Below are 10633 nucleotides of genomic sequence, written 5' to 3' on the forward strand. Positions count from 1 at the left end.
CTGTCTGTGCGGAGTTTGCACATTCTCCCTGTGACCGCGTGGGTTTTCTCCAGGTGCTCCGGTTTCCTCCTACATCCCAAAGATGTGCAGGTTTGTAGTTTAAATGACCTCTGTAAAATGGCCCCTGATGTGTAGGGAGTGGATGTGGAATAACATAGAATAGTGTGAACGGGGACTGATGGTCGGCGGGTTCTCAATGGACCCAAAGGGCCTGTTTTCATGCTGTATTTCTAAAATAATCTAAGGTACTGCCATATAGTTTTATTCTTAACTCCATCTCATCCGGTTCTTAATTTATTGCATTTTAGTATTTTGTTTGCTCGACAATCTTTGCACCATTCTGCTGTGTTGATGTTGTATTTATTGTTGTATCGATCACTGTCATGTGTGCTGTTTACTCTATGATCTTCATGCAAACAAGGAATTTCATTATGCCCTGGCACATATGACAATAAACTAATCTTAAGTTTGGACTTAATACCATCACAAATCCTCCTTCGCTTTGAGCAGTCACGAGCCAGGGGTTTCCAGGAGTTAAGGAACCTTTGACCACAATCTTTTCCCCTGTCCATCTGGTAATCTCTTCCCATGACAGAGCTCAGCACAGTTTTGCATTGAGCATTTAAACAATGTGGACTGACTAACAGATGAAAGAATGAATAAGTTTATTGGCCAAGTGTGTGCATATACAAGGAATGTGCCTTGGTGCTCCACTCACAAATGACAACACAAACATACAGTTAACAATTAAGAATAAAGCATAAACACATCAAAACAATAAGGATACAACATTACGGTCTAAACATGTGGGTGAAAATAAACCAGAGCAAAAGAGAGACTACAGACTTTGGTTATTGAGTAGAACTATCACTCATGGAAAAAAAGCTGTTTTTATGTCTGGCTGTGGCTGCTTTGAGTCGCCTTCCAGAGGGTATGTGCTTCAAAGAGGTTGTGGCCAGGGTGAGAGGGGTCAGAGATGATCTTGCCCGCTCGCTTCCTGGCCCTTGCAGTGTACAGTTCGTCAATGGGGGAAGGTTGCAGCCAACAACCTTCTCAGCTGTGCGAACGATCCGTTGTAGCCTCTGGATGTCATGCTTGGTGGCTGAGCCAAACCAGACCATGATGGAGAAGGTGAGGCAGTAGCAGTATAGAATTGGACCATCATTGCCTGTGGCAGATTGTGTTTCCTCAGTTGCCGCAGGAAATACATTCTCTGTTGGGACTTTTTGACTGTGGAGTCGATGGTGGCCCCCCATTTAAAGTCCCTGGAGATTAATTGGTTTAAGCAGGGCCTCAACATTGGTCTGAAGAAGAGTCTCGACCCGAAACGTCACCCATTCCTTCTCTCCAGAGATGCTGCCTGTCCTGCTGAGTTACTCCAGGGATTTCATTAGTCAGAAGGTGGTGAATCTGTGAAGTTCTTTGCCACAGAAGGCTGTGGAGGCAAAGTCAGTGGATATTGTATATTTAAGGCAGAGATAGACAGATTCTTGATTAGCATGGGTGTCAGAGGTTATGGGGAGAAGGCAGGAGAATGGGGTTAGGAAGGAGAGAGAGATCAGCCATGATTGAATGGCAGAATAGACTTGATGGGCCGAATGGCCTTGTTCCACTCCTATCACTTATGATCTTATGATCTTCACTCACACAGTAACTTACTGGGGATCTTCAAGCACAAGCTGGCTTCACCTTCCTGATGCTTTGCCACAATTTGGCATCAAGGCCTGCTGTGAGAATCTGGGAAAGTAGTTGAAAATAAAACAGAACGCAGAAAATTCTCAGCGTGGTATTTTAGAAGCTAAAATCTTTAAAATTGTGTGGCACAGTGGCACAGCGTAGTCGCTGGCTTACAGCGGCTGAGACCGTTCGATCTTGACTAAGGGTGCTGGCTGTACGAAGTTTGTACGTTCTCCCTTTGACCGCGTGGGGTTTCGCCAGGTGTTTCTTCCCACACTCCAAAGACGTACAGGTCTGTAGGTTAACTGGCTTCTGAAAATTGTAAATTATCCCTAGTGTGTAGGATAGTATTAGTGTATGGGGTGTTCGCCGGTTGGCGAATGGGCCTGTTTTCATGCTGTATCTCTAAAGTCTAAAGTACAGTCTTAAGGTTCACAGTCAATCCATAAAAACAATCAGATCCTTCACAGAATACTTGGATAATATCTCCACCAAGTGAGCTGCAGTGGAAGTGCAAGGTAAACCTATCACTTTCTCCTTCTTAAACAGGGAGTTATACAGAATGCATTTGGTTCAACTGGCTCATGTCAAACAGTGGGCACCCTTATATATTAATCCCTTTGGCCAGTACGTGGGACATAGTCCTTTATGCCTAGACCATTCAAATGCTCATTGAGACATATTGTGACCCAGCTTCAACCACTCTCTCAGCCAATGCATTGCAGGCACTTACATCGCCTCGAGGCAACAGTTTGACTGCCTGACCACGGGAGAAGAATGAGGAGGAGATAAGACTTTTCTTTGCCTTCCATCACAGTGAGGGTGTGGCTGGAGCAATCACTGTGATGGTTGTTTGTGTTAAATTGTAATTGTGTGTCTTGTGTTCTTTATTGTTTACTGCCGGACCCTGACGTGAGAGGACGCTGGCGCTATTTGTTCGCCGCTTCTCCGTCAGGACAAACCTTTTGTTTGTTTGTTTGTTTTTAAGTCTTGTTTGCTTTGTAAATCGTCTTTGAGTATCTTGAAAAGCGCTATATAAAATAAATGTATTATTATTATTATTATTATTACTTTGTGTACTCTGGGTCAGATCCCCCCTAAATCTCTTCCCCCTTTTCCAAAATCGCTGTTGTTTAGTTTTATTTAGCTCTGATACGTGCAAAAGATTCTGGCAGTCTACCTTATCTGTACCTCTCATGATTTTATATACCTGAATCATGTCCCACTTGACCTCCTCCACTAAAGGGAGAACAAACCCAGCTTCTTGAGTCTCTCCTCATAATTGATATGCCATTCTTACGAAGTCTGCTCTGTGTGTTGCTCCAGTTCCAAAAATGGTCGACTCTTGGGGGTTCTTCGAATGGGAATTACTTCAAGGCAATTAACAATTGGATAAGAGGCACGGTGGCATAGCGATAGAGTTGCTGCCTTACAGCGCTCGATCCTCAATACAGGTGCTGTCTGTATGGAGTTTGTACGTTCAATGATTCAATGGTACAATGGTACTTTATTGCCACGTGTACCTAGGGACAGTGAAAGGCTTTGTTTTGTCTACAACCCAGTAAAATCATACAACAGACCTCACCTGAGCAGTACATGGGCCCCCCAAGTTCAGAATCTGGCCGTGCAGTTGACGTTGTCTACATGGGTTTCAGCAGAACCTTTAAGAAACGGTATGGTGCGCTGGTCTGGAAATTATGTCAGATGAGAGCCAAGCAAGTTATGGAATTGAAAACAAAATTGGCTTGAAGGTAGGAAATTGGCTTGAAGGTAGGGTTCTCCCTGTGTAGTTTTACTCCAGGAAGCTCCGGATCCTTTCACACTCCAATGATGTACAGGCTTATAGACTAATTGGCGTGGTATAAATGTAAATTATCCCTAGTGTGTGCAGGATAGTGCTAGTGTACGGGGTGTTTAAACCAGTAAGGAGCATGGACAGGCCACACGTCTATTGTTTCCTCTCCAGGCTATCCTTCTTGCGATTTAGGTATTGACACGAGGCGGGAAAAATACACAGTAACAGCTGTCTGCATCTGTTAATGATGCTTGTCAGCAACTATCTGGACTCTCCATTCCATCCATCTATCAAATCAGGCATCAGCCTTGAGTTTGCTGCTCCGCAACGTCATGCTGCACATCGACTTTCTCTCTGCTCCCTACATATAAATCAAGAGTGATTCGAATGGTGGACACAGCTAACAATGGCACGAAGGAGCTTGCCAAAAAATCTTTAAACCGAATAAAAGTTATGTATATTGAGAAAGGAAGATTAAAACTAATACAGAGACTGATTGATTGATACTTTATTGTCACGTGTACTTGGTAGAGTGAGATTCTTTGTTTGCATACAGTACAAGTCATGTAAAGGGTGCCAACACAGTTACAAATGTATTCAATATAGCCCCTCTTCCATCTCCCCCACCTCCCCCCCCCCCCCCCCCATAACTTTGTTCTCGGCAGCCCCATCACGCTGGATCCCTCTCTGTTCTTGGTGGCTTGTCCTCCACCAACCTCCGGGTCTCATGTGGGCCAATCCTAGATCAATGCATAAGAAAATAACTGCAGATGCTGGTACAAATCGATTTATTCACAAAATGCTGGAGTAACTCAGCAGGTCAGGCAGCATCTCGGGAGAGAAGGAATGGGTGACGTTTCGGGTCGAGACCCTTCTTCAGACTGATCAATGCTTAGATCAATGCATGTTCCATTTTTGTTTCAGAAACAAATACTAAGTAAACACACACTGATTTACTAAAACATAGCTTAACTCCAGAAAATACAGGGGTATCTAAGTCTAGATAACACTTCTAGAAGAACTAAATACAAAGGGAAGTGTTGTTGCTAGTTTTGTTGGGAGAGGAGTTAATTGTGCAACCATTTCAAAAGTACAGTATGATTCATATCATGGCACTGTACTAAAGCTTGGCTTGAAAACAAGTCTAACAGCATTTGAACACTTCACTCATGATGGAATTTTTTGATTGAATGTCTGTAGTGAGGCTTTTCTAGCATCACAACTATAAAACTGAGATAGACAAAAGAAGCTGGAGTAACAGGGGTCAGACAGCATCTCTGGAGAAAAGGAATAGGTGACGTTTAGGGTCAAGACCCTTCTTCAGACTCAAATGTCACGCCGGCAGTTAGAAATGACGAGGTCTAAGGAGGGTCGAAGGCCATCCGGGGAAGTCCAAAAGGAGGGGGAGACGGGAGAAGGGGTCATCACTGGGTGGCGAGGACTCCTTCCCATAGAAAAAGGCGCGGAGGCGGAGGCGACAGAAGAAAAGCTCTACGTCGTGGCGGACCTGGAACACGTTGAGGTGGGAGCGGAAGGGAACAAAGCTGGGGCCCCTGCTGAGGACAGACCGTTCCGGAAACATGTAAGATTATTAAGGGGTTGGACACGTTAGAGGCAGGAAACATGTTCCCAATGTTGGGGGAGTCCAGAACCAGGGGCCACAGTTTAAGAATAAGGGGTAGGCCATTTAGAACAGAGATGAGGAAAAACGTTTTCAGTCAGAGAGTTGTAAATCTGTGGAATTCGCTGCCTCAGAAGGCAGTGGAGGCCAAGTCTCTGAATGCGTTCAAGAGAGAACTAGATGGAGCTCTTAAGGATAGCGGAGTCAGGAGGTATGGGGAGAAGGCAGGAGCGGGGTACTGATTGAGAAGGATCAGCCATGATCACATTGAATGGCGGTGCTGGCTCGAAGGGCCGAATGGCCTCTTCCTGCACCTATTGTCTATTGTCTATTGTGATATTGTCAAACGTCCCAAACAGAACGATGACATTCTCACTTGCAGCAACACATCGTTGCCCGTCCGACCTCCAGCGCTCACCGCCGACCCCGTCCACGACTGCCGGCCCCTTCCTCGCCTGCCCGCCGGCCCCCGTCACCAAGACCGTCATCACCAACCTTCTGAAAACTACAACCAGAAATCAGGACAATGGTGAATGTAGGAAACAGAAATGAGAAAGATAGTTCCACTCGCTACATATTCACTTCTGTGTTACCTGAAGTCATGGATCACGTATCTTTTCACACATTTGATATGGACTGCTGCAATAGAATAATTAAAAAATAGTTCAGATTGCCAAACATCCTCAAGATCCTGCTAATGTTGATAATGGCTCCTCTCCTCTCCATTTTTGGGGGGATGTTACTGAAAAGTTAATCTCCCTGTTCCCGAGTAACAGGATAATGTTCTATGCTATAAATATTATAGGAATTGTTTCTGATTTATATTAGTCGAGAGAGCACTAACCTGCTCAGGGAAGAAAACATCTCAGTCTCAGTAATGATTCCATTGGGTCTTCTCTTTCCCCCTCTTTTAACCAGGTTACCCCGACAACCCCCCTCCTCCCTGAACACCCACCATCACCTCCCACAGGACCTCGACTCAACCTCCGCCCCCTCCTCGGCCCTACTCTGACCCCAACCCTTGTCGTGTCTTCACCATCCTCCCTGACCTCCCCTGTTCCGAAACAATCGACAATAGTCAATAGACAATAGGTGCAGGAGGAGGCCATTCGGCCCTTCGAGCCAGCACCGCCATTCAATGTGATCATGGCTGATCATTCTCAATCAGTACCCCGTTCCTGCCTTCTCCCCATACCCCCTGACTCCGCTATCCTTAAGAGCTCTATCCAGCTCTCTCTTGAATGCATTCAGAGAATTGGCCTCCACTGCCTTCTGAGGCAGAGAATTCCACACCTTCACCACTCTCTGACTGAAAAAGTTTTTCCTCATCTCAGTTCTAAATGGCCTACCCCTTATTCTTAAACTGTGGCCCCTTGTTCTGGACTCCCCCAACATTGGGAACATGTTTCCTGCCTCTAACGTGTCCAACCCCTTAAAAATCTTGTACGTTTCGATAAGATCTCCTCTCATCCTTCTAAATTCCAGTGTATACAAGCCTAGTCGCTCCAGTCTTTCAACATATGATAGTCCCGCCATTCCGGGAATTAATCTAGTAAACCTATGCTGCACACCCTCTTGGCTCTTGACTTGTTTGCATCAGTGAGTCCCAGTCTGCTGCCCAGCAATACATTTGGCCATGAAAATTATCTGTACTAATATTGAATAGGAGGAGCTTCTGAAAGTATGAACAGGAGGGCTTTAAGAAGCTTTCTTCTTGCTCTGACAAACTATTTTATTGCTTATCTTCATCCAGGCGCGGCAACTTTTTCGAGTGTTTTGCGATTATTAGTGGAGTCTCTTGTCACCTCAGCTGCGGAGTTGCAAACATTTTAAGAGCAATTATGTTTGCAAATTGTTACATGTTCATGCACGGGTGGAATGTTTCCTTCTCATTTACTCTGGGTGGAATACAAGAGGTAATTGTACATGGCAACACGCTGATTTGTAAGTGTTTATCAATTGCCACTGAAGTTCATCTCTGTGAGAACTAAAATATCCTGTGCTCTCAGTTTCCTATGCACTGCACGACAAGCTACTTCACTTTAAAAATATACATTGTGTTTTTGTGTGAAATTGGAAGGCATTCAAAATGTGCTGTTTTTGATCATTTACAAATTCATTGTGAAATGCCTCAAAGGGTACATAATTGCATAGTATCAGCTGTTAATGCCACATTAAATGGAGCAGGACATTCAGAAAGCAAGACCATGGGAGTGAAATATGCTTGAGCATATCCAATGAAATGATATCTCTTTCATTGGCTGTATGAAAGTGGATTATGAGGCTGATGCAAATATTTCCAAAGAAATAATCAATAATCAAATAAAATACAGCAATCCTGTCAGAAATTAAATCAGAGGAGGGGAATCGAGGGCCAGAGGACATAGGTTCAAGGTGAACGGGAAAAAGATTTAACAGGAATCTGAGGGGTAACTTTTTCACGCAAAGGGTGGTGGGTGTGTGGAACAAGCTGCCAGAGGAGGTAGTTGAGGCTGGGACTATCCCAATGTTTCAGAAACAGTTAGACAGGTACATAGATAGGACAGGTTTGGAGGGATATGGACCAAGCGCAGGCAGGTGGGACTAGTGTAGATGGGACATGGTGGCCAGTGTGGGCAAATTGGCCCAAACGGCCTGTTTCCACACTATATAACTCTCTGACTCCAAAGATATATTAAAGCATTTGCTTTGTTCTGGCCATTTCTTCCCTCCAGTTTCCTCCATATACTTTCTGTCTGAAGAAGGGTCCCGACCCAACCCGAAACGTCACCCATCCTTTTTCTCCAGAGATAGTGCCTGACCCGCTGAGATACTCCAGCACTGTCTATTTTAAAGCATTAGAGATGTGTTTACAGGACATGAATGTCATGGACTTTGCCAGCATTTCTTCTCCTGTTCCATTTGCCCCCTGAACATCACGGTTCAATAACTGAAGATTCACCTGGAATCAGACAATGTAAGGGCAGCAAATTTTCATCCGTGATAAATATTAGTGAGCCAGTTGAGTTTTTAGTTAGTTAGTTAGTTTAATTTATTGGCATGTGTACCATACAGTGAAAAGCTTTGGTTGAGTGCCAACCAGTCAGCAGAAAGACAATACATGATTACAATCCATGGTGTACTGATACATGATAAAGGGAATAACGTGAGTAACGTTTAGTGCAAGATAAAGCTAGAAAGGTCTGATCAATTATAGTCCGAGGGGCTCCAATGAGGTAGATAGTAGTTCAAGACTGCTGTCTAGTTGTTAGTAGGATGGTTCAGTTGCCTGATAACAGCTGGGAAGAAACAGTTCCTGAATCTGGAGGCGTGAGTTTTCACACTTCTATACTTTTGCCCCGTGGGAGAGGGGAGGAGGGAGTGGCCAGGGTGTGACTCGTTGTTGATTATGCTGCTGGCGTTGCCGAGGCAACGTGAGGTGTAAATGGAGTCAATGGAAGGGAGGTCGGTTTGTGTGATGGGTCTGGGCTGTGTCCACAATTCTCTGCAATTTCTTCCAGTCTTGGACGGAGCTGTTCCCAAACCATGCTGCGATGCATCCCGATAAAATGCTTTCTACAGTGCTTCTGTGGAAGTTGGTGAGAGTTGTTGGGGACATGCCGAACTTCCTAAGCCTTCTAAAGAAGTAGAGGCTTTGTTTTACCACAATTCAGTAGCTTTGTGGCACCACGATGACTCACCCTGACATAGTCCAGATTTTACATTAGTCGAATTAAGTTGCCCAGCTCCGATGACGGAATCTGAACCAATGTCTCAGGATGAACAGACAAGGCTTTTACTGATCCAATAACTTAACTGCCGTGTTGCTCCACCTTGGTGTGGCATGCAAATGGTTTCCATCTCCCAGAATATAAACGTTCTTCTGTTGCCTTGGCCTGCATGCACCACGTCTGTTAATGATGCCTATTCTTATTCCAAGGGTTAAATGAAAGTAGTGCTACACGATTCAGCCGTGGTTGAGAGCAGACAATCCTCCCTTAGGGCTGTCCTCAGTTAGCTGTGAAACGGTGTTAATGAGCAGTTGGCTCAATAACTCATTACCTGCACTCCATAGGGATGTCAGTCGTCAGGTAACCTTCACATGACAAAACAACTTTGCTTCAGGGTTTGAGGATCAGAGCTCGCCAGTGCAAACCGAAGTGTCAATACTCTGTAGCAATATTCAAATATCATATCAACAAAGTAAGCGAACATGATTCATAATTCAATTTCGCCGTTCTCTCCCACGCACTGAAAAAGACTGCAGGCAAGAAAAACAAAATTCATTGGTACGGCAGTTTCCAGATTAGTGATCTCCCAAACTCTGGAATTCCCCGAGTCTGGATATTTGAGTCAAGTGGCTGAAAGGCAGGGCCACAGTGTGATTTTGATTGAAACATCTGTTGGCTGCAAAGTGGAGTGAAACATGACATGGGGCAAGAGCTGGGGATGAGTGCTGACGGGTCACGTGAAAAGAATGTGCCTTTATCCCAAGAGACTATTAGGCTGTCATAAGGAAGCCACTGCTCCGAACATTGGTAGCTCATCAATTTAGCCACGAGCAGAAACACATGATCACTGTTCACACCACATGCCTCCATAGTCCAGCAAACACTGTGTGTAGGGAGGAACTGCAGATGCTGGTTTAAACCAATGACAGACACAAAAAGCTGGGGTAACTCAGCGGGTCAGGCGGCATCTCTAGAGAGAAGGAACAGGTGACGTCTCATGTGGAATCCCTTCTTCACACCGAGAATCAGGGGAGAGGGGAACGAGAGATACAGACAGCACTTCAGAGAAATGAATGGAATATATGTTAAAAGCATCAATAAACAAGGAAATGTGGGCATACAATAGGCAAGCTTTTTGTGCCTGTTTCCAGCAAACACTGGTGGGTGAAAAAAAGAGGCAGCCTTAATGGAGCCTATAGTAATTTGTACTGAGTTTAGTTTCGTTTAGAGATACACCGTGGGGCCCTTCGGCCCCCTGAGTCTGCACTGGGGACCAGTGATCCCCGCACACTAACACTATCCAACACACACTAGGGACAATTTACAATTATATCAAGCCACTTAACCTGTATGCCTTTGGAGTGCGGGAGGAAACCAGAGTTCCCGGAAAAAAACCCTTGCAGGTCACGGGGAGAACGTACAAACTCTATACAGACAATCACCCATAGTCGGGATTGAACCCGGGTCTCAGACACTGTGAGGCAGCAGCTCTACTGTGCCGCCCTTCTATTCCCCTGCCTCTCAGGTTAATACCACTGGTACACCTCAAACCACTGGAAACTCTCGGCCTTAATCTCTGAGCACATCCATTGACTTCTTGTCCTACACGGCTGCAAGTGGTCCGATATACATTGTGATATCCATCCTGACATTGCTTTTGGGAAGGAATTTAGGATGATTGGTCCATTGCCTTCTATCCAGCACATGTGTTTACTTGGCAAAGTACCGTGAATGGTTTTTGTTCATGTTCCCTTTCCATGTGGAGTAGATATCAGATAATAAAACTGAATGGCACCAGGGCTGACTTCTGTCTTCAATAAAGCTTTAACC

Source organism: Rhinoraja longicauda, chromosome 13, assembly GCF_053455715.1.
Source record: "Rhinoraja longicauda isolate Sanriku21f chromosome 13, sRhiLon1.1, whole genome shotgun sequence".
NCBI lineage: Eukaryota > Metazoa > Chordata > Chondrichthyes > Rajiformes > Arhynchobatidae > Rhinoraja > Rhinoraja longicauda.